Source organism: Gigantopelta aegis, unplaced genomic scaffold (assembly GCF_016097555.1).
Source record: "Gigantopelta aegis isolate Gae_Host unplaced genomic scaffold, Gae_host_genome ctg4078_pilon_pilon, whole genome shotgun sequence".
Lineage (NCBI taxonomy): Eukaryota > Metazoa > Mollusca > Gastropoda > Neomphalida > Peltospiridae > Gigantopelta > Gigantopelta aegis.
In genome coordinates, this window is record NW_024533667.1 from 3,149 (window position 1) to 29,805 (window position 26,657).

At 36.1% G+C, this 26,657-nt stretch overlaps 1 pseudogene; it reads right to left on the reverse strand.

Moving 5' to 3' along the window:
• Positions 1-417: 417 nt before the first annotated feature.
• On the reverse strand, positions 418-25,291 carry LOC121392560 (annotated as a pseudogene).
• Between the last annotated feature and the right edge of the window lie 1,366 nt (positions 25,292-26,657).

Here is a 26,657-nt window from a genome sequence, read left to right on the forward strand (position 1 = left end):
CCTTTTTGCAAATCAGGTCACATATAGTTAGCATATCTAGTAGATAAACCAGCTCTAGCAATAGGGAATGTTGATAAATAATATTACCATAGTTGAGAGGACTCCGCGCGAGCTCCAGTCTTGTAGAGCGGTGCATTATAATTAGTTGGATCAGGTGTGAAGTTCTGTTTTGGTTCCATATGAGTTACTGGAAGTGGCTACAAGAGAGCAAGACAATGCAAAATGAAGATATATCCTTTTGTGGTGGACATACGGATTCATTTCTCCAGGCAATGTGATCATAATTTTCATAGTATCGTCATCCCATTTCATAGCATCCATAAACAGTCCATGTAGCAAGACACCATCTTCAGGTTTTTCCAACTACAATCAATGAACCTTGATGCAGTAACAATTGATATGTCTATGTAATCTTACATTCATTACTAAGCTTTTCTTCCTCTCCCTCTGACAGGCATTGTAATACACTTCTGATGGAGATAGTGAGGTAAGACTGTAACTGGAAGCTCGGTTCATCGATTGGTAGATTGTACTTCCTAGCGTGATTCTGTAATGTACCTGTCAGAAAACCTAGAATGGATTTTAAGTAAAATGAAAGCTGCTACACTTTGACATTACCTTGTGGAAGAAAAAATCCAGACATCCAATATGATTTGGTTGTTCCAAGTGTAACTCCAGCGCTAGTAAGAATGGAGTGTTTTTGTACAGTAGTGTTTAGTGTTACTTACCTCAATAAAGTCTACCGCAAAGACTAAATCTTTTACCCAAGATGACAGTGGTTTTAATGAGGGATATGCAGCATTGGCCACAAGCTCTGGCACTAAACACATTGTAGAGTCATATGACATAATAATGTAGTGTGTGACCTGATTGTTGTAGAAAACTGGTATAGACTCTCTCTAGCTCTTCAGACATCACTACCAAACCTTTGATGGCTTTCTGAATACTCTTTAATGAACTCTGTACAATTATATATAATTTCCTACCCTTTTATTAGCAGTATACCTTGATAACTCTAAGGAGATTATTGAATCGATCAACCTTCTTGACTTAGTACAGTAGATAGTGAATTAATTTGACCATTAGGACCAGGCTGTAAGTACAAATAATATATCATGAAGATATGTAATGGCTTCTTACCTCAAAGAGTGATGCTTCTGCTTTGTCTAAATTCCAAGACATCTGGAAGACGATTTAAAATGTTGTCTGCTAATCAAAAACTATCTCATCATTTGTTTTTCCACCTCCACTGCTAGCTAATCGAGGTTGTACATCAAGTATAGTTGTGATAAGTGTAACAGTTTCTTGTGTCTAAATGAGTAAGTTATATCACAATTGTTTAATGTATGAAGTCATAATGTACCTGAAAAGCAAGGTTGGCATTATCGTGCATGCCAAACACCTCAGGTTCATCATTGTAAGGTAAATTCTTCAAGTATATTCTCTGTGAAGTTTTAATGGAGTCTGCTTCAGGGAGAATAATAGATAGCTTTATGGAGGAAGAGAGAGAGTTATAATTCCACTGTCAATTATTGTGTGAACTAACCTGAAGGGAGTATTTGTAGTGTTGGACTAGAGTCTCTGGAGAGAAGAATCGTTTGAGGACAGTTCTGAGACAACGTTGGTCCCATTCATCCGTAACACGTCCACCATATGTATCTGTATGTGTGAGAGATCATGTATCTTGTGTTTATTGGAGGAATAAAGAACTTACCTCTCCTACAATAAATGTCAATGCATCCCAAGGTATCTCGTTCTCCTCAAGGAACATTTTTAAGGTTGTCCAGAGCACACTCACGATCGCTGTCATTAAATTCATACTGGAGAATCAGGAGTAATTGTTCAGTAATTATTATAATAATCATTACCTTGATGTTCCAGCCAAGAGGACCAAACTTCTTTCTTTCGAGTTATAATAGCATGAAAGAAAGATACAAAGATTAATTTACGCCAATAAGACCAAGATCTGAAATTATAGAGTTAGTAAAATAGTTGCTTGCAGTATTTTGTCATACCATGTTCTTCAAAAAAATGAAGGCTGCAATTCAGTAAAGGCTCTCTTCATATTAGCACGTAATCCTGTAATCACAACAATTGTATTATAATATTATTAGTAAACACAGTTAATAACTAACCTTTAGGTGGTTCATTGGTGACTTTGACTGCATTTTGTAGCACTGAGACTGGGAAGCTACTGGGTTGGCATGAGGAGAGAGAAGAGTCGGAAATCATTGTGAATATGAGCATCAGGTGATGTAAAGTTTTTAACAATATTTTCATTGACAACATCCAAGAGGCAGCAAGATGGCAGTTCTTTATATACTAACATTAAGTTTATATTTGCGTTGCTGTCAGTAGCTACTACCTGTAAAAATACCCAGTCTCCATTTTGTGTGGCATTATTGATCATTTTCTCAGCTCTGGTCCTGTCCTTGACCAAGAGATATAGCATGAATGCGTTCTATGTAACCTTTCTTTTGGCAAACCGTTGAAAGTTACTCATTGGATCTGAGCCCTGAGAAGAATAAAGACGAGAGGAGTTATTGATGACATGTCATTGAAGAGAATTGATAAATCAATTGATGGACTTTCAACAAAAAGTTTTGCCAAGTTCTCTGACACAAAATCACCGACTGCAAATACAACCTGAAATGACAGCAATATAAAACAATATTGAGTGTTAGTATCTCTTACTTTTTCTCTTTTAAAACATTTTATTAATATGAAGTTTCTGAAATGAAGTAAGTCGTTCTCCCAGTGACCAGTAATATGTGGCATCTCTGTGTTGTCATTTTCTTCAGTGTGGAGTCTTTAGCAAGAAGGTAGGGCGGCGGTTTAACTCAGTATAGCCATCCCAATCTTGAGGATAGCATGAATCTATAGAGACCCAAACACAATAAAAGTTGTTCTATGTTTCTCTAGCACTGCTCACCTCCAAGCGTCCCATTTTACAGTGGACATGGTTGGAGATAATGTCTTTACAAATACCTTTGAATGCTGGAATAAGTTCCTCTAGTTGGCAACATATCTTCCATTGAGGCTAATGACAGCCAAGACACATCAGGCTTTTTCAGGATATTCCTGTATCATAATGACAAAGACTGCATATGAATATTGTATCTTACTTACCCTTTCTACTCCTGAAGCTCCTCTAGGAAGTAGTTCCATTCACCATCTGTAATTTGACCTGCTTGGCGCATAATCGAAGATCCATACATAATGTAAAGGAAAAGACGATCTTGTGCTGTTCAAATAGACCCTACAAGAAATTTGTAAAGATACCTTGAGTGTTCAGTATTGGTGTGTATGTGTCGCACAAATTATATTTTGCCCCTTTAATTAAGACAATTACTAGTATCTAACTATTAAAAGTTCATTCTTGTCTAGAGGATGTCCTTTAATTAAGACAAGTACTAGTTATATCCAATAAGGGAGGCTCTACCATAACATTTAATAATAAACCTATAAGTCACCTTGCCACATAGTATAGACAGAGCTAGTGATGTTTTGAGTAGCGTTTGCAGTCGGACTTGTAAATCAGACGAAGGTTCACTGTTTTCGATACATAAATTGAATAGCTACAATACAAATTATATGAACTTATTATTCAAATGGTTGTTTGTTTTATAGACCTGGTTAAAGTATTTTAGTGAGAACTGGTACATAGGACATCAACATCAGCTAATGTAGCCACTACAAAGTACATTACTGAACCTAATAGAACAGACAAGTTAGTAGATATTCATTGTACAATAATACCTCTAGTGGCTACTGTACGATATTTCTCTCGAGCGTGATGAGATTTGTAGTTAGTTTGGTTCTGCCTCTGCTAATCGTTTTGATATTTGCATTGATGTTCTCTGTGCAGCAACAGTTTAAGTTAATATTATTATTTTTGTATGGTGTACCTTTGAAGCATCGAGAGTGTTCTATGAGTTTTCATCATCCAAAATATTGCACTTGAGATTCAAATAATAATTTTAATATTGTGTCTTCAATTGACTACAAGGATTATGATACAATAAAGTGATGTTAGCATATTAATGTTGTACTTTTAGTTCATTTTTGGCAGAGTTGATATTGCACAATAAGTTCATTTCTCTGTTTTCCAAGTCCTCCGGTCTCTCTAACCGCACAACATCACTGAAGAGAGAGAGAGAGAGAGAGAGAGAGAGAGAGTCTACTCAGTCATATCATTGTTACCTCAATAACTGGTCCTCTAGTCCGACTTTGTCACAGTGAGTTAATAATATGGTAGAACTTTGATGGCGAATTTCTGGTAGATAGTGTGGATTTTGCCATTTTGGTTGTCATGTAGAAACCTATATTATAATTAAAAAATTGTATAACAAAAGATCCTCAGTGATCTCAGAAATCTTTTGTGGTTAATATTGCAAAGGTTCTCACCTGAAATTCTTGTCATAATCAATGTCACTATCTCCGAGACGTATAATAGTCGTCCTCATTGTATGAAAGTTTGTTTTAATAATACTGGCTCTAGTGATGGGTCAAGATGTCTTCTACCTATAAGAGAGAGAGAGAGAGAGAGTGAGAGTAAGCTGAGGAAACTGTTTGTGTGTCATTCTTGACCTCTTCAATTAGGACTGGTGTACCAATTCTAATAGCATTTCTCCCAATGTCTCAAATAGTTAGGATCAGTTAGTTTATGAATTTTGAGACCATTCTTTCCTTCTGTGTACGTACGAACCCAACGATTAGCCCTACAGTAAATACCATAATGTGTAAACTATTTAAGTTCATGTGAAAACTAAGACCAGTTCTATTTCAACTATGAGCCTAACATTCATACGCCAAACATAACATTTCACATTATCGGTTCAATTTCAATCATAATCTGAACACTTCATTAAAAAAATAATAATTTTGTGTGACCTGCTCTTGTGGATCAATCATCAATGGCCATCTTCGTCCTCTAGTGACAAGTTAGCATTCTCTGTAGATACATTGTCTCGTCGGAAGCCCATTGGCATCCATTGTTTCTGATCTCATAGGGATCTGCTAATACTGAGATGAGACTGATGTCCTCAGAGCCTGGAAACATCAAGCTCTTACAACGTGTGATCATTGGCTCATAGCTTGTGTGTGTGTGACGGAGAGATGATGATAGAGACAATAGCATGGAGGAGAATACTCACTCTTCCCCTGTATAGTGATGTAAATGCACCATAGTATGCTACACACGCTGCTGCTACAAAGACATTTCAACAAACATTATTAATCTCCTTCTTTCAAATCTCTAATATAGCAAAGAGGAGTCATGTTCATACTGTATGCAATATAGTTATTACTTTGACTGATTCTGCCCATCTAACTTGTTCCATCTGCAAGACCAGTGGTTTAATTTGCCAGCTCTGTTCAGTCTGGGACGAGTCTGAGCTATACTGTGAGTTAGTTCTTTTTCTCTGATACACTTTCTCATATGAAGCTGCAAATGAGCAATCTAAAAAGAACAAAAATCATAAGTTAACTGTCTTATTCACAAAGATCTCTGACTTTAGCTTCAACTTCTGCTAATGCATACTGGTTTTTCTTTAAGTTGTGAATCATTTTTGCAAGTTCTTCTTGTGCACTCTCTCAATCTAGGGAGAAGAGAGGAGATCATGTAATGACTAAGCAGTCAAGAAGACTTACCTTTCTTTTTTTTTTTCTCTTAGGTGCAACTGTGCGACAATACTTTAGAATATAAATCATGGCTCTCACCCACATACACATTGAATTACAAGCCTTTATTGAGAAGATTGTCAAATATCTTCTATATAACAACAATATACTTTTGAAGTTCTCTACCAGTTTCTGGCAAAAAATTTTGGATCTATCTATATTTCTTTAGCTCTTAAGAGTGGAGTCTGATATATTGCCTATATTACAAATATATAAGTGTTGCTCTTAATAACAACTTTATTATACCTTATCGTATTCTATCATCTTTTCATGAGCGCAAGGGTCTCCAAGCAGTTGTTTAGCACTTGGCCATACTAGGAGGTACATTGAACAGAATACAAATGCTTTCCCCTAACAGTGTTAAACTAGTCAGGAGGTTTTGTAAAGACACGTACTTCAGAGATATCAGTCTTATCTAGAGCACTCTCCCCCCCAATGCCTTTAAAGAATAGAGAGTAATTAGATATGTATTGTGTGATTGTAGTACTTTATTGCAGATTGCAAGGCAGGCAGAGCTTGGTCTAAGTCCCTTTGAGCATCATTAGCAATTGCTTCTGTCTCTTCTGCTTTTGTCTTGGCTATTGCTTTCTTTCCTTTACTACAACTCTAACTCGAACCTGTTAATGTTAATAGTATTAGTTGCCAAAAAAAGTATGAGAGGAGAGAGAGAGAGAGAGAGAGATTATTTTAGGCCTCTGTAGCTTCTTTTGATCCATTCAAGCACTGCCATCATAAATCCTCAGTCATCGCTGATTTCTTTTGGAGTTCTGGTTCTAATTCTTTCAATCTCAGCTAAGTAGCAATGATCAGAGTAAAATACAGCAAGACACCACTTACCTCATGTTGACAAACAGGCATTAGTCTCTAAAATCTTCTTCAAACCAGTAGACTATACGATCTCTAGACTACAGTCAGTGAGGTCTATTACAAGGAGGACATTTATGTAAATCGTTTAGTAAGCACTTACTTTTTCTGTGCTGTAGCATGGAGAGGTAAAGATTATCATCCACCAAGTGCTAAGTATGAAGTTGGTTGTGGTATAGATAACGTCTTCTCAGGTTCAGCATAAACTAAGGAGTTCAGCCATTGTACTGACACTTAGTGTATTTCAACAAACACAGTTTGAGCAATTTTACCCTGCAGTAAAGAGAGTATGAGATGGTGAAACAAAAATAGCATATATAGACCTTCATGGAGTCATCTCACTAAGTCTACATGTTCAAAGAAGGTTAGTCAGCTGATGAGAGAGAGAGCTCGTCGAGGCCATTCAGTAAACCAGGCCATAGTACAACAGGAGTAAACAAGTGATGGAAACCATACGACAACGAGCACGGAAGGAGTCTCCCCATACTGGACTCATACACATAACAAGGTGCAGGTTTGTCTGGTACAAGATTGATGAAGTAAGCAAAGTTACCATTTCCCTATAGAAAATAACTGCACCAGTATTTAAAGTTCAGTTAGAAGCTGACTAAATATCAGACTTACTATCTTGTTATGATACAACCAGCCTCTTTGGCTTTAGGTCTTGTAACGGGGATGAATTTGCTCATATTCAAGCAGCAGGGAAGAGGTTAGGGTATTCAACCAGAATTCAAGTTTATTAATGTACTCTAGAAACATCTTCAACAACAATCTAATGAAAAGGCTAATGATGGGTTGGGGGGAAGTGGGATACATTAAACTGACCTGTGTATCTAGTGAACAAGAAAACAGTATCTTCTCCTGTAACACCAGACAAAGCATCCAGCTCTTAAGTCTCTATGAAACGAATCATAAGTGTAGACCTAGTGTTAACTCAATCTAAAGACATTTTAATAAATTTATTCAAAGACATCAAATGATTTACTTGGAAACAACGATAGCCAACATATGAGAGGCTGTCGAGTTCAAGCTCTGTTTTCCAGTCCCCTAAACACCACAGGGAGAGCATTAACACGTGGTTGACGTACCATACGAGCAAATCATACAAGTACAATATATAGCAGAGTATTACTTCCTCTCGTACTGGAGACATGTTGTATAGGCATGCTAAAAAGAATACTAGCTCATTCTGTTGATGAGTTGAGGTTGACGTAATCAAGATACATATATAAAAATCCAGTTTATATTGTTCCAAAGATATAGTGTGGACTTAATTCATTTAAGAACAGTTGTAATTTCTTATATTGTCCAATGTATTCATCGATTTTTCTGGTTCTTTTGCCCCACCGGGGGTGGGAAAAGGACAGCATCCAATTTTGTATTAATATCCGAAATAATTGGAGACTCTTACACAATTATCAGCCCTGATATCATGAAACTATAAAACAAAGTATGAGTATATGTAATTAGTACTTTGAACTTCTCACTTTTGAAAAGTATTGTGCAAGACATTTTGAGAGCACTGCCATAAAAATATGTCTGTTGTTTTTATCTTACTAATCTATCATGAAACAACACGTTGACACTCGGGGCAGAAACAGACGAAAAATGTGTTCTTGCTCTCTTATACTCCAGGATCAGCCTGAAGCACTCCTAAATGTGACAAGAATAAAACAGGTGTGTGTATTGATTGTACATGGTGTGTGTCCCAATCCCTGTATGCAAAACATTGACAGACTCTCTAAGATTAAAGATATAATGAGACTTGGGCTGGTAGTAGACCAAAGATCAGTAATCAATCTTCCATAGATCTCAACAATCCTAGTAATTAAGTTTAAAATAAGCCATATAAATATTATGACCTGGCATTGACAATAGCTTCAGGCAGCTCCTTCACAGTGAGGAGGAAACTCAGCAAGAAACCCTGTCGTTTGGCCTATTATGAATAGAAGGAGTTTTTATCATACATTGTTAGTGTAGTTGATTCTTTACTTTAACTATGGCATTCAGGACACGTCGAAGGAGATGGAGAACAGAACATTGCAAAATGACGTATGAACGTGTGTGAAGGTTACGACCCCAACAGGTGAGCACAACCAGCACAAATGGTGAATCCTTCAAAAGAAAATTAATGTCTATTTTTTATAACTAAAAGTTTATACTGTATTGTTCCAAAAAAGTTCTTCTATTCAAGAACCTCTAAAATCTTGGTATTGTCTAAGGAGTTCAATAGGCGGTTGTGAACCATATCGATCATTTAAGGCATTTAAGATCGTAACAAAAGGGCGACATGTTTACCAACAGGAGCACTGACAGATCAACCATGATTAAGACAAAATAAAAAGTGATAGTACTAGGACAGTTTTCCTGTTTTCTCTAGTTTGATTCAAGATTCTGTGTTTAGAATACTTGTTTGAGCAGAAAAAGTTGATAAAAATTGGAACATAAGTACCCGTTCTTGTACTGTTCAATAAACCTTTAGCAATCACAGACTAAAAGAAGAATGATAAGTCATACAGACAGGACAGACAAATTTAGAGAAAGAAAAGAGTACTTACTTTTCCAACTCCAGTTGTACCAGTAAATAAACAGAATACTTATATCAATAGTTTCTCCATTAAAAAACCATACGACAGTATCATAGTGGTACTAGTAAATCAAACTAAGGGCATAGATCAAGGAAAAGTAGGAAAATTTTCTCCAAGATTCAAATGAAGAGTTTCAAAGTCCACAAAATACTATACAGAATCACCTCCTCAGGAATCTATACAGAAAATATTAACTCTTTGCTCATTGATGTACAGTAATGAACATTTAGTTATACCTTGAAATCTGCACTTCACCAAGAGCCTCTCTTGTAAAGTTTTCAAAAGTTACATAGACTTGCTCCACTAAGTTGCCGCCCATAGCCCAAACATAGCAGAAGAGAATGTTGTGCAAAAAGTGGATGGAGTTTGGAGGTTAGGATTATAATCGATTGTGTGTGTTTCTCACAGAGAAGAGATCATATAATGAAGAGTGTGACAACACGATTAATATAGGACCTGAGAATGAAAAAATCAACAAAAGATTTTCTTAATATTATGTGTACATTTAATCATAATATTACCTGGTCCAATAGCTTGTATACATTGTTTCTTTAATAAATTTCAATCAGGATCACTAAAATTGTCAAAAAAGATCAGCTATAGAGTTCTTAAAAATGACAGCAAGAACAATAATATATATACATGAACATGTATATATGTACTTGGTTCATCTGTGAGTTAGCGGAAACTTGTGATCTAACCAGGTCTGTACATAAGGCTTCCATTCTTAACTCACCAAGGATCAACATAAACATACACACCTGAAAAACAAAGAACTATTTTGACCAGTAAAATATGTATTTAAAATCTTAGCCGTTTTAATTATGAGTGAATCTAGGTTTGGGTGAGCTATATTAACTTACCTGCTGGACTGTGGCTGGAGAGGTCCACTGCAAGATTCTGCACTTCAAACACCAATATGTATACTATAGTAAGTTTAATTCTCTTGAGTTAGCCAGACATAAATCTTAGTTGTCTCCAGTACAGTGTTATGTTCTCAATCCAGAGGGCATTACTGCCCATCACAAATCAACATTATGATTCATCGTTGTATCCTAAGGACAAAGACAAGAACAAGAGTGTGTTCTTAACTCACTTGACACAGTGTTTCACTGTAATAGCCATCAAACCAGCCATTCCATTCAAAGTCAAATTGTTAACGTCTCCAATAATTCACCCATATGACAGACTGCATGACTACATATATATACATTAATAAGATGTTAATGATGCTGACCTTTGGATTGAGAACTATGTATGAATGGTGAGGTCTGGATGTTTGTGACCTCCAGCAGTAACAGCAGTCAGGGCAGCCCAATATCTATAAATATTAGTGAGTAATCAGTGTACAATGAAGATAGATGACTCCTAACAAGTTGTCTTTCCACCTCAGTGGTCCAACCAACATAGTCAATGCGTAGAACATTGTCTCAATACTGCATTATTTTCTTTATTGAGATGGAACAACTGAAGATTTCGGTTTCTGCAGATCTCATTGATGACTGTACTATACCATTAATTGTGCAGGTAACTCAATACCAGGAAACAAATTTGTAAGATACCCTAAGAAATGAGATAGATTAGACTGAGTTTTGTTGTTTTGAAACAAATCATGTTAAAGATTTTAAGTCATAATAAATGTACCTTAAATAAGAGAGCATATCTGCCAAAAATTTGGCAAGTGCTGTCCCTAAAGCACGAATGAGCACCACGTCTTCCACAATGAGGGTTTCACGTGTATTGACCTGCCATAACTAATAACTATAAAAGGTAATAATGTTAATAGTACTACAGTAAAATGTACTACGATTTGACAGCTATCCTGCCAAAGGTCATAGTGATCTGTTGTAGGAGGTGTTACTACATATTTGTAATCAAACCACCTTTTGGCCAATTCTTACTGGATCAAATCCTAATAAAGAATAAACTCAGCAATGAGTGCTGTAGGAGAAACAGATAAATTGGTAAAGACTTGTAAAATGTATCTCTTTATGAGTTTATCATGGATTTTAAAAACACTTCCATAATCTGGTACATCATGGCAAAGGGTCTGAAAAGGCTTTAAAGGTTTCAGGTAGCTCAGTACGACCAGGCATATCCGGATCCATAGTAAACAAATGTGACATGTTCTAACTAGTGTGATCTCTTGCCTTCAACATAAATGGCTTGTAGCCTAAAGAATTGTTAATGTTGATATCTTTGAGTTGTGAAACTTCTTACTCGTGCAGCCTTTGCATTTCGATTGTTCAACAGTTGCTGAGCATGACAGAGAGAACTTCAAGTCAATACGATGATTCATCAAAAAAACACATTGCTCTGTTAGCAGAATGAAAAGGAAACGTACCATCATTAAAAGAGAGGAGAGAGCGAAAGAGAGTTGATTTTGTTTATAAAGAGTTTAAGCATACATGCATGTTCCACAATAGCAACAATTACTATACGCAAAATACACAGTAGCATGCAACGGTTCCATGTTGGCAATAACAGATCACCCTAGTAAAGTTACCATAGCAACTATGTAAGTCTCTCACCATAGAAATATTACTATAATAACCAATCAACTCACAGTATTACGGTACCAGAACATATATGTAATGTACCTAAAATTCAAGCCTTCTGAGCAGTAAAAATACAACATTGTTAGCTAACATTGCTAATTCTTTGTTGTTTCTGTCTGCCCGTACCAGGGACCAGCCGGAGCTCCACACGATCAAGTGAAGAGCTCCATGAGAAGAGATAACAACGATCCTAAGAAAAAAGTACCACAATTATTTGCATCGTAAAACTATGTAAGAGGTGTAATCACAAGACGTGGGAAGCACCAAGTCCTCATAACCCTAAATGTAATGTGAATAGAATACGAACAACACAGTCTCAATATTCTGGGGTCCCCAGTAATAGCGAAGGTTTTTCACCACTCAAAATCTCTAGACCAGGACACTATAGATTAATAATAGTTTGTTAAAGGGAGATAGAGTCTAGTAAAACGAACCTGATTTCTCCACATGTTGAGTAACAATATCTCGTGCATTCATTAATAGTAATAAGAGCTCAATAATGTTACGAATTAAACTTGGCAATGTCCCGGACTAAAGTTTTGCTAACTTGTTTCAATTCTAAATATACAACAAAACTCATTTTAAAGATAGACAACTTCATAATGTTTACTCCAAAACATCCTGTTAGCCTCCTTGAACTGCTCTTGACTACTAGAAGTTAGACATTCTGTCAAATCTGTAAACCACATTATGTGACACAGTTAAACAACTATATGGGTACGAGAAAATAGAGTAATATAATAATACAACTCCTACTGACGAGCATGCTGTGTGCCATTCATGTAGTGGTAGAGTTTCAAAATCAGCTATGGAAAGTTTTGTCAATTTTCTTAATGATACTACCTGGATTTCTTCTCACATTGTCAACCAATTCTCAACATTGCCTGCGCTTTAAGACTATCATAGAAAAAAAAGAAAAATGCATCGCATGAAAGATGATAAGTTTTACGATTACTTTCTGAAGTGGTACTCGATCTTGTTCGGTGACACATAGCTAGAAATATCATTAGTGATAGTGGTGGTCAATTTGGTTCGTGGAGGTCCTTTACCAAACTCTAGTCTAGAGATATTAAAGAGAATGTAACATTATATTGAACTACTATAAAAGATGGCAAATCTTCTTATAATAACAAGAAAAATATGATTTGAGTGGCAGTGTTTTTTCCAAAAAAAAAGAAGTTTCTGGGATTGAACAAGATCTATTGATTGGAAGGCAACAATGTAACAACTCTATTGATACTTTTGTGGGTAAATGCAACAATTGAGGTATTCTATTAAAAGACATGCTGTAATGTAAGATTGTATACAAGTTTAAAATACTGCAAAAAAACACAAACAAAATTAGCATCAAAACATTTACGAGAATGTGGTTGTACAGCTGTGGATTCCGAGTCTGGAGAGATCTCCAATAATTCATCATGGAGAGAAAGAAGAATCGAGGAACGAGAAGGGTTTGCTCTCAAGTAATCTTAGAATTTCTGAATCTGCTCCAAAAGAGAATTATCTTCTTAAACTCTCTCTAGCAAAACCTGTAATATTAAAAGTATGAGTATAATGTTAGTTCTTGAAAAACAGGAGTGTGCAAAGGTATCAATTGCTAATGACCTGGGGTTGTACCTGCTCGATGGGCCAGTGGATTTTATGAACACGGTCTCATGACTCCCTCCATGATTTCAACTTGACTGAACATCTTTGCTCATCAGGCAGTGTCTTGAATGTTGGCCACCAAAGTGCTCTCAGATAAAGACAATCGCTGACAAGTCAGCATTCCTCCTACTATAATAAAGCTGTTAATCCAAAACATAAATGCAGCTACTTGAGGGAAACCTATGAATATATAGTCCGACCCGTGTTTCTCGAAAAGAGCTAGCTGTTTCTCCAGTCGTCCACTCTTGGTTTAATAGTCCAACATGACGGGAGCCAGCTTATTGTACTATATTGACTAGATAGAGTATATAGATGTCATAGTTTATAATGAGGGGCATGTATTAATCTTACAATATATCATCTATTGGGACGTGTATGTCCTCAGTACACCAAGTATAAAACATCTTTAGAGTCACGATGAGAGAGGACAATAAATTCATGTCTTCAACCATCTTCTACCTATCAGTGAATAGAGACTAAATACAAGATGAGACATATAACATATGGATGAATAAATAAAAGAATGAGGGACATATAAACATATGGATGAAGTTTAAAAATGGATGACAATAAATAGATCGATGTATAGATAACAAACAGTTGAACCATGGATAGATAAGAAGATAGTGAGGTTACCTTCTTAATATCCTTCCAAAGAGCTAGAGATGCCTGTCAGGACACTTCTTGTTCTCCTCTCCATATTCAAATGCTTTAAGTTCATTAGCAGCTTTAAAGATTTCCCTCATAAGGGTTAAATTTATAATCGGTATCTTTTTCAATCAATTCCCAGGTATAGCTTTCAGAGATGGTTACATAATATTGTATTATTGGCATTTTCTCTCTCATGTTTTCAACTTTGGATTTAAGTTGTGGTACATGTGTTGGTGGAAGACCTTCTCGAACTGGTAGAACTCTTGGCAACACTTAAGTACCTGAGCATCATTGTATCAGGCCACTAGTTCTTCAAAAGAATCATTAAACATATAACAACGTATATAGGATAATATTTAATGAAACATCATCCATCTGCAATGAGGACATCCCATGCTTCTGTGAGTCCCAAGAAGTTGTTTCAACTTCCCTTGGTGTGTGTTTCATCCGTTCCTCAAACAGAGTCACTTTCCAACTAGTACAGAAATATCACCAATACAAATACAATTACTGCAGTCCATACATAGTACTGCAACCAATAGTGGCATGTACAGTAGTAGTAATCCTTGTTGATATTTACCTCTAAAGTTCTTTTGTAATCTGTATGTTGTTGTTTTTCATGCAAGGACTCTAATTTACCAAGAAATTCTTGCAGCAATGTTCTGACGTTTCTCTTCTGCTTCACTATCCAATAATTAATGGATTCTAAGAACATTATCTATAGAATAAACAGTATATTAATCATTGTGGTACTTGAGATTCATTCTTTATATCTTCACGTCTTTGCCAGTTCGGTAATATCACATCAAGATGGCGCAGAATTTACTAAATGTATTGCTTCTCGTTGGCTGAATACTTATCCGAGCTTCGTAGCCTTGCACAGCTGGGTTTGAGGGTGGAGAAAATAGCCTGTTCTTCAGGTGGTACTGGAACTTGAACTTGTCATCAGTCATATAAACTCTTTAGTGTTTCAGGATCATTGCGACAATATCAACTACCGTGTTAAAAGGAAAATTATAGAAGATGAAATAGATGGAGAATCAAAACCTGGTTTGAATTTCTTCAAGGAAGGTTAATAAATCGACATATTGTATTGTGGGTGGTCAGTTTCAGTTTAAAGATGATCTAGGAAAGTGGATAAGTCGATCCATCAGGTCTTAGCCTTTGGTTGGCAGTACTTCATGAATAGACTAAGGATGAATGGAAGAAGGATAAATGGATGGCTGGAGTAGATAAATAGATAATGAGGGATTAATGAAGGAAGAATGGATAAAAAACAGCTGAAAACAATTGGAAAACAAACCAATGGTACTACCTCTAACTCTGACGGGTGATGGGATCATTCTGGCTTTCATTCTTTGTGTCAAACCATTAAAAATCCCAAATTTTCTCTGTTGGACAAGATAAGGCTGACATGTTGAGTCGATAACGATTTAGGTCTTTGACGATAAAAAGTGGACTATAGAAATCAATAAAATAAAAATGGAGAGCGAGTTTGGAGTCTAATGTACCATGATCCTCTTGCAACTATCCATGTCAAGATCTTCAGTTTCTGAAAGAATTTTAAATAATTCAAACTTGTTGGCATATCATCAGCAATAGAGGAATGTTTATATCAAAGTTGACTAATAATAAATATAACGAACAGTCATATAATGTTACTGATCTAACCTGAATGTTTGAGCCAAATTCATAATTTTATATCTTCAAATATTCAAGATAGACTAGGGCCTTCTCCACAGGTTTTTCTTCTGTTTTTGATTATTGTGTCTAAATAAATGAAACTGACTAAAACTTATAGTACAATGTTCACTACAGTACTTGTACATGCATAAATGAATGAATCAGGAAAAGATTTGGAAGTGCTAGGGTGCAGTCCTGAAATGTTCCACAATATCACAGAATTTGTGAACATATTTACATCAGGCGTTGTAATGAAGGTCTCGTTTCTATTGCAAATGAGTAATAAATAACATTTTAAACCAGGTTTAGTATCTTCTCGTGGAAGAGTGTACGACGACTGATATGCTGTGGAGAGAGAGAGAGAGAGAGAGAGAGGAGAGAGAGAGAGAACTTAAAATACAAACAAAACAATAACGGACAGACGGGTGTTCTGATTCGATGATACTGTGTCCAGTGGAAGTAGAGGATTTTGTCTCCTTTATCTTCTGGTTTGGCCTCAGCTATGTCATCAATCTCGACAGGTTGATCTACTAACTCTGGAAATTGTAGGAGATGTTCAAAGAGAAGTGGGTCAAAATTATGAGCATTGTCCAACTACAATAATCACAGAGGCGGAAATAACCGAGAGTCGATAGCAAGGATTGCGTTTGATGCTTGCATCGTGATTACTCATCCTTAGACAAGGAGGATGCGGTTCCTTATGAAGCTGTAACTTTTGATCAACTGAATAAGAAGTAAAGTACTGATGTATATGATAATCTCTAACAGTCATTAGAAAAGCTAGTTGGACTATTAGCAGATATTAATAATACAATAATGTATCTTTACTTCTTATTCAGTTGATCAAGAAGTACAGCATTCAGAAGGAACTCCATCCTCAATGGTTCTGAAGGAGATGAGATCATACACGATGCAAGCAGGCAACGCAATCATTGCTATCGACTATCGTGTTATATCGCCTTGTGAGGATTTAGTGTGACCAAGGTTCATTAATGTGACCCACTCTCGATTGCACGTCGACTACAAAGTTTCCAGAAGTGTAGAGCAAACCGTAGAAAGATTGAGGACAGCTAGCCAATACCAGAAGAGAAATGGAAGACGAAAAAGTCCCTTATTCCACTGAGAACACCAGTATCAGCGAATAGAAACACTCCTTCTGTAGATTATGTAGTAAGTGGTTTGTATTTTAAGTCTCTCGCTCTATCTTCTGCTCTCTCTCTCTCTCTCTCCAGCATATAGGTGTCTAGCACTCTTAAACTAGAAGATACTCAACAAAACCTGGTATAAAATGTTTATTTTATTACTCATGTGCAATTAAGAAACAGAGACCCTTCATTACCAAGGCTGATGTACATATGTTCCAACACATTCTTGCGGATATTGTGGAAATTATCAGGACGGACCCTAGCACTTCCAAATCTTTTTCCTGGATTATTCTTTAAGCATTTACAAGGTATGTAGTGAACAGTGTTACTATAAAGGGTTTTAGTCAGTTTCATTATTTTAGACTACAATAAATCAAAAACAAGAAGAGAAAAACCTGTGGAGAGGCCTAGTCTAGCTGGAATATTTGAAGATGATAATAAATAATGAATTTGGCTCGAACATTCCGGTTAGAGCAGTACATTATTGACTGTTCGTTATGTTATATTAGGACGTGTGAGAAAAACCAGTCTCTATTGCTGATGACTTGCAACAAGTTTGATTATTTCAAAAATTATTTGCAGAAAAATGAAAGAGTCTTGACATGGATAGGTTGCAAGAGGATCTGGTCCTTAGACTCCAAACTCTCTTCCATTTTATTTTATTTGATTTCTAGATGTCACTTTTTATCGTCAAAGACTAATGTTATGGACGCAAACAGTTCAAGCCTTTATATGTCCAACAGAGAAAAATTTGGGATGTTCATGGTGGCACAAAAGAACTGAAAGCCAGATTGATCCACACCAGTCAGATGTTTAGAGGTAAGATCCAATGGTTTGTTTCCCATTGTTTCAGATGTTTATTATCCATTCTCCTTCAATTAATCATTCATTTATGTATCTATCCATCATCAAGTTATCTCTTCCATTCATCCAGAGTCTATCATGAAGTAATGCCAACCAAGCTAAGACATGATGGATAGAATATTCAACTTTCCAAGATGCAGTCGTTTTAAACTGGAACTGAACCAAACCACAACAATACAATATGTCGATTTATGACAATTCCTTGAAGAAATTCAACAACAGGTTGATTTCCATCTTCTTATTTCATCTTCTATAATGTACTGTTTCAACACTGTAGGTTGATGTGTCGCAATGAATCTGAAATAATAAGAGGTATTGATTGATTACATAGTATCAAGTTCCATACCAACCTGAAGGACCAGGTATTTCTACACCTCAAACCGCTGTGCAAGGTCTCTACGAGCTCAGTGGATCGAGTAGCAGCCAACGAGAGCATACATTAGTAATTCTGGCCGCCATCTTGTCGTGTATACCGAACTGGGCAAAGAAGTGAAAGATTATAAAGAATGAAGCTCAAGTACACAGAGTTTATACTAATGTTATTATATATATAAGTTCTTAGAATCATTAATATTGGATAGTTGAAGCAGAGAGGAAAACGTCAGCCCATTGCTGGCAGAAGTGCTTGGTAAATTAAGTTCATTGCATGAAAAAAGCAACAACATACAGCATTATCAAAAGAACTTTAGGTCACCAAGATCAACAAAGGATTACTACTACATGTCCATAGACACTTGGTTGCAGTAATATGTAGTGGACTGCATACATATGTGTATTGTGAAATTCTTGGTATTAGGGGAAGTGACTCGTTTGAGGACCCTGGATGAAACACAACCGAAGTGAAGTTGAAACAACTTCTCTGGGACTCACAGAAAGAATGGGGATGTCTCATATGAAGAGTGGATGATGGGATCATTAAATATTATCCTATATACTGTGTTATGGGTTTTTATAGATCCTTTTGAAGAACAGTGGCCTGCTACAATGAATGCTCAGGTACTAAGTTTGCCAAGAGGTCTACAGTAGAGAAAGGGTCTTCCACCCAAACACAATTGTACCCACAACTTAAAGCTAAAGGTTGAAAAACATGAGAGAGAAATGCAAATAATTACAAGACTTATGTAATCCATCTCTGAAAGCTAGACACTGAATTGATTGAAGATATCGATTATAAAATTTAACCTGATGAGGGAAATCTTCAAGCTCTTAAGAACTTAAGCATTTGAATCTATGGAGGGAATACACGAAGTGTCTGGGGACAGGATCTTCTGAAGGCCTTTGGAAGGAATATTAAAGAAGGTAACCTCACTATATTCTTGGTATCTATCCATTTTTCTAACTGTTTATTCTATACATCGATCTATTTATGTCATCCAGTATTTAAACATTCATCCATATGTTTATTAGGTACATCCATTTTTTATTTATTCATCATATGTGTAATATGTCCATCCATTCTTTTATTTAATTCATCTATTCAAGATAGTAGAAGTGGTGGAGAACAAGGATTTATGGTCCTCTCATCGTGACTCTAAGATGTTATTACTTGGTGGCCCTACTGAGACATACAAGTCATAGATGATAGTATTGTAAGTTATTAATAAATTGCCCCTCTCATTATAAAGAACTAATGACATTTATCGACTATATAGGTCAAGATCCAGTACAATAGCTGGCTCACGTCTGTTGGACCTATTAAAAACCAAGAGTGGACGACTGGGAGAAACAGCTAGCTCTTTTCTCAAAACACTGGGCCAGTAATATATATTCCATAGGTTTTTCCATCATAGTACTGCAGTTATGTTTTGGGATTAAACCTTTATTATAATTAGGAGGCATGGCTGATTGTCAGGCGTAATTGGCTTTATCTGGAGGCACTTTGGTGCACCAGACATTCAAAGACACTGCCTGATGAAGAAAGATGTTCAGTCAAGTTGATAATCATGGAAGGAGATCAAATGAGACGTGTTCATAAAAATCCACTGGGCCATCAGAGCAGGGACAACCAACAGGTAATTAACAAGTGATACTGCACCAATCTGTTTTCAGAAACATAAATTAGTTAATAAACTGTTAATATTGCAGGTTTGCTATAGCAAGAGTTTAGAAAGAATATATTCTCTTTTGGAGCGATCAGAAATGTCTAGAGGATTTAATTGGAGAGCAAAGCCTCTCTTTCCCGATTCTTCTGCTCTGCCAATGATGAATTATGGGGATTTCTCTCAGATCGGAATCGCACAGCGACAACCACATATTGGTAAAATGTTTTGATGCTATTGCCAAGTATGTTAAACTATGTAGACAATTCTTAGGACTACAAGAATGTCTGTTCAATATAATACCTCAAATTGTTGCATACCACAGAAAGTATCAATAGAGTAATAGTTAACATTGTGGCCTTCCAAAGCAAATAGATATGGGTTCAAGTCCATTAACTTCTTGAACACGGCCAACTCAAATGCATATTTCTTGTAGTTATAAGAAGATTTGCAATCCATTTTATAGAGTTCAATATACCTGTATACATTCTCTGTAATATCTCTAGACTAGAGTTTTGGTAAAGGACCTCACAAACTGAACAAATGGACCCACCCAATTAACTATGTTATTCTAGCATGTGGCCACGGACAAGATGCGAGTACCACTTCAGAAGGAAGTCGTACAAAGTATCTATTTTCCATGCGATGCATTTTTTTTTTTCTATGATAGGGTACAAAGCTCGAGGCAATGTGAGAATGGGTGACAAATGTAGCAAGGAATCCATGGTTAGTATCATTAAGAAAATGACAAGCTTCCATAGGATTGAAACTCGACCAAGGGACATGAATGGCCACACAAGCATGCTAGTCAGTGGAAAAGTTGTATTAGTAGTATTCGCTATTTTCTGCGTACACTATAGGTGGTTTTAACTGGGTCACAGATAATGGGTGTAAAGATTTGACAGAATGTCTAATTCTAGTGAAGTCAAGAGGCAGTTAAAAGGGGGGAAAGCTGAACAGAGATGTTTGGCGTAAGAAACATTTGACAGTTGTCAATTTAAATGAGTTTTGATTGTATATGAGAATTTAAACAAGTTAGCAGAAAACTGTCCGTGGAACATTTGCCAAGGTAATTCGTAATTATTGGGAGCTCTTATTACTATTGAGGTCATGCACGAGATATTTTACTCAAAAATGGGGAGAATAAGGTTATTTTAATAGAATTATATGTCTCTCCTTTAACAAACTATTAGTAATTTATAGGTGTCTGGTCTAGGAGATTTGAGGGGGGAAAAACCTTCGCTATTATGGGCCAGATATGATGGGGTTTTTCCCCCCCTCAAATCTCCAGCCGACCCTATAATTATAATATTTGTTAAAGGAAACATTAAATCATTAAAATAACCTTTCCCCCTTTTGAGTAAAATATCTCTGCTGACCTCAATAGTAAAAGAGCTCCAAATTTCGAATTACTTTGGCAATGTTCCACGGACTATTCTGCTAACTTTGTTAAATCTAATAATACAATCAAAACTCATTTTAACTATAGACAACTTTCATAATTTTCTTACTACTCCAAACATCTATGTTCAGCTCCTTTAACTGCCTCTTGACTTCACTAGAAGTTATACATTCTGTCAAAAATCTTTACACCGAACTTATCTGTGACACAGTTTCAAAACCACCTATATGTGTACGCAGAAAATAGAGTAATACTTACTAATACAACTTTCTCCTACTTGATCTTGACTAGCATGCTGTGGGCCATTCATGTCTTGGTCGAGTTTCAAAATCAGCTTTGAAGCTTTTTGTCAATTTTTCTTAATGACTACTACCATGATTCTTCTACTATTGGTCAACCAATTCTCAACATTGCCTCGAGCTTTAAGACCCTATCATGAGAAAAAAAGAAATGCATCGCATGGAATATGATAACAGTTTGTACGACTTACTTTCTGAGTGGTACTCGCATCTTGTTCCGTGAAACATAGCTAGAATATCATTAGTTATAGTGGGTGGTCCATTTGGTTCAGTTGGAGGCCTTTACCAAACTCTAGTCTAGAGATATTAAAGAGAATGTATACATATATATGAACTCTATAAAAATGGATGGCAAATCTTCTTATAATACCAAGAAAATATGCTTTGAGTTGGCAGTGTTCAAGAATTTTTACTGGGAATTGCACCCCAATCTATTGCTTGGAAGCAACAATGTTAACTATTACTCTAATTGATACGTTTCTTGGTGGTAAATGCAACAATTTGAGGTATTACTATTGACAAAGACATTCTTGTAATGTCTACGAATTGTCTACATAGTTTTACATACTTGGCAATAGCATCAAAACATTTACGAAAGATGGTTGTACAGCTTGTGGATTCGAGTCTGAGAGAGAATCTCCAATAATTCATCATTGGAGAGAAAGAAGAATCGAGGAAAGAGAAGGCGTTTGCTCTCCAAGTAATCCTCTAGACATTTCTGAATCTGACTCCAAAAGAGAATGTATTCTTCTTAAACTTTTCTAGCAACACTGCAATATTGAAAGTTATATTAACTAATGTTATGTTTCTGAAAACAGGAGTGTGCAAGGTATCAATTGTATGACCTGGTTTGTCCTGCTCTGATGGCCAGTGGATTTTTTATGAACACGTCTCATGAATCTCCTTTCCATGATTTATCAACTTGACTGAACATCTTTTGCTTCATCAGGCAGTTGTCCTTGAATGTCTGGTGCACCAAAGATGCTCTCCAGATAAGCCAATTACGCTGACAAGTCAGCCATTCCTCCTAATATAATAAAGCATGTTAATCCAAACCTACAATGCAGATACATGATGAACCTATGGAATATATAGTACTGACTCATTGTTTCTAGGAAAAAGAGCTAGCTGTTTCTCCCAGTCGTCCACTCTGTTTTTAATAGGTCCAACATGACGTGAGGCCAGCTATTTGTACTGATATTGACCTAGATAGAGTATATAAGATGTCATTAGTTCTTTATAAGAGAGGGGGGCATTATTAATAACTTACAATACTATCATCTATTGGACTTGTATGTCATCAGTACCCACCAAGTATAGAAAACATCTTTTAGTAGTCACGAATGAGAGAGGACATAAATTCATTGTCTTCCAACCATCTCTACCCTATCAGTGAATAGATGAATAAATAAAAGAATGGATGACATATAAACATATGGATGAATAAATAAAGAATGGATGGACATATAAACATATGGATGAATGTTTAAATGAATGGATGGACAATAAATAGATCGATGTTATATATAAAACAGTTAGAAAAATGGATAGATACAAGAATATAGTGAGGTTACCTTCTTTAAATATTCTTCCAAAGAGGCTCAGAAGATGCCTGTCCAGACACTTCTTGTATCTCCTCTCCATATTCAATGCTTTAAGTTCATTTAAGCAGCTTTAAAGATTTCCCTCATCAGGGTTAAATTTATAATCGAGTATCTTTTCAATCATTCCCAGTGTCTAGCTTTCCGAGATGGATTACATAAGTCTTGTATTATTGGCATTTTTTCCCCTCTCATGTTTTCAACTTTAGCTTTAAGTTGTGGTACAATTGTGTTTTGGTGGAAGACCCTTCTCTAACTGGTAGACACCTCTTGGCAAACTTAAGTACCTGAGCATTCATTGTATCAGGCACTATTCTTCAAAAAGGAATCTATAAAACACATAACAACAGTATATAGGATAATATTTAATGATAACCATCATCCACTCTTCATATGGAGACAATCCCATTCTTTCTGTGAGTCCCAGAGAAGTTTGTTTCAACTTCACTTCGTGTGTGTTTTCAATCCAGTTCCTCAAACCGAGTCACTTCCACCTAAGTACCAGAAATATCACAATACTACATATGTACTGCAGTCCACTACATTATTACTGCACCAATAGTGGCTATTGTACATGTAGTAGTAATCCTTTGTTGATATTTACCTTAAAGTTCTTTGATAATTCTTGTATGTTGTTGCTTTTTTTCATGCAATGACTCTAATTTACCAAGCAATTCTGCCCGCAATGGTCTGACCTTTTTCCTCTCTGCTTCACTATCCAATATTAATGGATTCTAATAAAACATTAATAATATAATAACAGTAGTTTAATACTCTGTGGTACTTGAGCTTCATTCTTTATATCTTTCACTTCTTTGCCAAGTTCGGTAATATCACATCAAGATGGCGGCAGAATTTACTAATGTATTGCTCTCGTTGGCTGACTACTCTATCCACTGAGCTTCGTAGACCTTGCACAGCTGGTTTGAGGGTGGAGAAAATAGCCTGGTCTTCAGGTGGTACTGGAACTTGATACTTTCATCCAGATCATATAACTCTTTAGTAGTTTCAGATTCAATTTTCGACACTATCAACCTACAGTGTTAAAACAGTAAATTATAGAGATGAAATAGATGGAGAATCAAAACCGTGTGTTTGAATTTCTTCAAGGAAGGTTAATAAATTCGACATATTGTTGTTGTTGGTTGGTTCAGTTTCCAGTTTAAAGACTGCATCTTGAGAAGTTGAATAAGTCGATCCATATGTCTTTAGCTTTGGTTGGCATTACTTCATGATAGACTATAGGATGAATGGAAGCAGATAAATGGATGGATGGATTAGATAAATGGGGGAGATATGAATGGATTAATGGAAGGAAGAATGGATAAATAAACAGCTAAAACAATTGGAAACAAACCATTGGATCTTACCTCTAAACATCTGACTGGTGATGGGATCAATCTGGCTTTCAGTTCTTTTGTGTCAACCATTAACAATCCCAAATTTTTCTCTGTTTGGACAAGATAAGGCTTGAGCATGTTTGACGTCGATAACGATATAGTCTTTGACGATAAAAAGTGACATCTAGAAATCAATAAAATAAAAATGGAGAGAGAGTTTGGAGTCCCTAATGTACCATGATCCTCTTGCAACATATCCATGTCAAGATCTTCATTTTCGCAAAGAATTTTTGAAATAATTCAAACTTGTTGGACTATTCATCAGCAATAGAGAATGCTTTTATCACACAGTCCTAATAATAAAATATAACGAACAGTCATATAATGTACTGATCTAACCTGAATGTTCTGAGCCAAATTCATTAATTTATTATCATCTTCAATATTCCAGCTAGACTAGGGCCTTCTCCACAGGTTTCTCTTCTTGTTTTTTGATTTATTGTAGGTCTAAAATAAATGAAACTGACTAAAACCTTTATAGTACAATGTTCACTACAGTACTTGTAAATGCATTAAAGAATGAATCAGGAATAAGATTTGGAAGTGCTAGGGTGCAGTCCCTGAAATTTTTTCCACAATATCAGCAAGAATTTGTTGGAACATATTTACATCACGGGCTTGTAATGAAGGGTCTCTGTTTCTAATTGCAAATGAGTAATAAATAAAACATTTATACCAGGTTTTTGAGTATCTTCTAGTGTAAGAGTGCTACGACGACTGATATGCTGGAGAGAGAGAGAGAGAGAGAGAGAGAGAGAGAGAGAGACTTAAAATACAAACATTAAACTACATAATCTTACAGAAGGAGTGTTGATTCGATGATACTGGTGTTTTCAGTGGAAGTAGAGGGACTTTTTTCGTCTTCCATTTCATCTTCTGTATTGGCTCAGCTATGTCCTCAATCTCTACAGGTTGATCTACTAACTTCTGGAAACTTTGTAGGAGATGTTCAATAGAGAAGTGGGTCAAATTAGGAAGCATTGTCACAACTAAATAATCACAGAGGCGAATATAACACGAGAGTCGATAGCAATGATTGCGTTTGACTGCTTGCATCGTGTATGATCTCATCTCTTCAGAATCCAATTGAGGATGAGTCCTTCTGAATGCTGTACTTCTTGATCAACTGAATAAGAAGTAAAGATACATTATTGTATTTGACATATCTGCTAACAGTCATTAGAAAAGCTATTTGGAAACTATTAGCTGTAACTACTGATGCTAATGTACCTTTTGTTAGCATTGTCTTCTACTGGATCTGGAAATCCCTTCCTTCTTTAGTGCATTTTCGCATGCACTAACAGTAACTATCTCTTTCACATCATTATGGAATTGAGCAAGATTCATTGACACCTATTGATAATAGACACAGTACTGGATATTGTGAATGTCAATACCATTACCAATCCCATCTTGCCCAATGAACAATCTTTAAAGTCTTGTAATGTGTAAGTAGTCCCAAATCAATGGCTACCATAACTCCTTCCTCACAAATTGTTTCAGCCAATCTCTTCACTTCTAAAGAGCTGGGCAAGGCTGGCATGAAGAAGAAAGAGATTTTCCTTCAGAGATTTTTTGACAACGATTCATTTTTCTGGTACGAACATTCTTTCTCCATGTGGCAAATGCTTTCCACATGCGAAACACTGCAATGTCTTTATTTAAGAAGCTGATTGAAATGATTGTAGTCTTGAATCCATTGGTTGAGTTCAGTAAACTCGGCTTCTTTTCCATTCCTTAGTCGAGTAACTCCTCTTAAACTAAGTGTGCTGTAGTCATTTTTTATCCACTTTTAGAATGAACAACTACTCTGTGTGAATCAATGCATAAAATAAAAATAAGATGAATGAATAAACAGATAATTGGATATATGTTGAATGAAGGTCTTACCTTAAATTGTATGGATTGTAATGGAAAGAATCATTGACTGGGGTCAAATAAACAAAACCTAATTGTGGCTCTTTCTTTAAGCGTTCCACAATGAGCAAAGGGTCTGTGATTGATTCCAAAGGTGGGAAATACTTTGGTGATAACCATACTTGGATCTGTGTTAACAAAGAGAGCACTTTGATTTAGTCTACGAGAGGACGCTTCGTCTCTTCTGGAGCTGATAAAAAGACTCTGTTGGATGAGAGTGGACAAAAAGGATGTGTTTGAGAGCTCATTCGAAGAGATGGCAAAGCATGTTGATTCAAAGATAGTTCACCAGGCAATTCTGGCAAGGAAGGAGTCTA